Below are 2500 nucleotides of genomic sequence, written 5' to 3'. Positions count from 1 at the left end.
CCGACAGTACACTTGAAAACAATGACTCACAATTACTAGTAAACAGTCCACATTCCAGACTATTTATGCTCTCGGAGATCTGTCACGTGTGATCTCGTCCTCAAAGTGACAAACTGACTGACTGACAATCAAGACCTGCCTCTGACTTAGGGGTCAGTATGCATACAATGCATAAGACCCCAAAAAATTAATAAAATCTTTAGTACCGAAGCAATGAAAAATCCATTACATGCGTAGTTTAACACACACTAGGGCATCACTGTGGGCAGTGGCTAGACCTTGCTTGGAGCTGGTCTATCTAGAATGGAGCAGTAAGGCACCTCCTTCCCTCCACTAGCCTGGGTGTACACCTTGGGCAAGTGTTAGCATACCCTTAGCCTCCCCTGTCAGGGTCACGGCGCTACTACTGGGTTAAGTAGGACCACCACTGCCTTGTGGTTTGTCGTTGGTTCGGCAAAGGCTAAGGGAAACACCTTGACAGCAAGTTCGGAGCGGATACCCGTAGGCGGTTTCTTGTACAATCTCTGTTAAGTCTCAAGCAGATTCCTGCATCCAGTGTCATCTCCAGTCATCTTCACCATGTTTTTCCACTGGAATCAGGTGATCCTGGACAAGAGAGTGTGGACGATGCTCTGCAAGTTCTCTACACTATAATCCAAGTAATGCACAAGTCATGACTTCCCATCTATCCAGTTAAAAGCGTTAACATAAGTCCTGTGGCGACAGGCCTGCGGTGACATAGCAGGTGTGGAATCACTGGCAGCTGCAGTCACAAACCTGCACACTGGCGGCTCAGGACTCTGGTCGTCTTTCAATGACCGAAGCAGCAGCGGAACCTGGCAACATCCTGAGTGACGGAGCAGCCCAATTTAGGATCGCACTGCTCACCTCTGCAGAATGGGGAAGGGTCTAGAAAAGGTGACCTAAACATTGTCTGCTTCAAGGGCCAGCTAACCGTGGCTGACAAGGATCCCGTTTAGCGATCGAAATAACAAGAAATCTACAAAGGTGACCAGGCTCACCATAGCTACCTGGAATGTTCCTACACTACTAGACAATGCAAATGCTGTTAGACTGGACCCTTGTTGCAAGCAAACTCAAGCGTTACAACGTCGACATTGCTGCACTATCAGCAACTAGGTTTGCCAATGAAGGACAACTCACTGAAAAGGGAGCGAGCTATACATTTTTCTGGAGTGGACGCAAACAACAAGAATGCAGTGAAACTGGTGTAGGCTTTGCCATCAAGTCCAACTGAGTAAGGAACCTTGGAAGTTTACCATCGCCATGCAGCTTCCACTCTCAGACATGAAGCATGCAACCTTAATCAGTGCATATGCACCTACCATGACTAATCCTGATGAGCCAAAGGACAAACTCTATGAAGAACTTGACTCATTGATATCACGCATTCCTAGAGCAGATAAGTTACTAATTCTCGGGGACTTTAATGCCAGAGTTGAGTCTGACTAGGAGGCATGGGATGGTACCATTGGCAGGCATGGGGTTGGACAGAGCAACAGTAATGGCCTCCTTCTCCTTCAAATCTGCAGTGCACACGACCTCGTCATTACAAACACGCTATTTCAGCTCGCAACCAGGAAGAAGACTACTTGGATGCACCTGAGGTCCAAACACTGGCATATACTGGACTATGTTATCACCAGAAGGTCAGATAGAGGTGACGTACACGTTACTAAAGCAATGTGTGGCGCTGAGTGCTGGACAGACCACCGCCTAGTCATCTCTAAGCTTGACGTTCACATTAAACCAAAGCACAGACACCAAGGAAGGAAAACACCTCTTAAGAGACTGAACACTTCAAAATTGAAAGAGCAGCAAACAGCCAACACCCTCATCAATGACCTCAACAGTAAGCTTGCTAACCTCAACTTTGGGAATGCACCTGTAGAGGAAGAGTGGGAAAGTCTTAAGAATTTGCTGTATACATCATCATTAGTGAAGCTGGGTCCAGTTAAAAGGAAAGATCAAGATTGGTTCGATGAAAACGACGAGTAAATCAACTCCCTTCTGGAAGAGAAGCATAGACTCCATCTTGTCCTTCATTGCGACCCAAATTCAGAGTCAAAGAAGGCAGCATTCACAGAATGTCGGCGCAAAGTACAATTCAAGCTCCGCGCCATACAAGACCAATGGCTTAGTGGAAAGGCAGCCGAAATACAGTCGTATGCAGATCGACACGACGCAAAAAGATTCTATAATACTCTCAAAACTATCTACGGTCCTACACCATCTGGGTCCTCACCGCTTCTGTCTTCCGATGGCAAAACACTACTGACAAACCGGTCCCAAATTCTTGATCTTTGGGCAGAACATTTTGACTCCGTTCTGAATCGGCCTTCTTCAATAAATGAACCAGCAATCAATTGGCTCCCACAAGTAGAAACTAACGTAGAGCTTGACTTGCCACCTACAACTGAAGAAGTGACCAAAGGCATCAACCAGCTCTCATGAGGTAAAGCCCCTGGTGCAGATGCCA

General features: G+C 46.7%; 1 protein-coding gene across 3 annotated transcripts in view; it reads right to left on the bottom strand.

Annotated features, from left to right (window-relative positions):
• LOC138052077 (inactive C-alpha-formylglycine-generating enzyme 2-like) overlaps nucleotides 1-2500 on the bottom strand; it is a 60295-nt gene that overhangs the window by 25899 nt on the left and 31896 nt on the right. The window lies entirely within an intron of this gene.

This window comes from Montipora capricornis, chromosome 6, assembly GCF_036669925.1.
Source record: "Montipora capricornis isolate CH-2021 chromosome 6, ASM3666992v2, whole genome shotgun sequence".
NCBI lineage: Eukaryota > Metazoa > Cnidaria > Anthozoa > Scleractinia > Acroporidae > Montipora > Montipora capricornis.
Note: the sequence above shows the minus strand (reverse complement) of the source record. Positions and strands in the feature narration are given on the sequence as shown.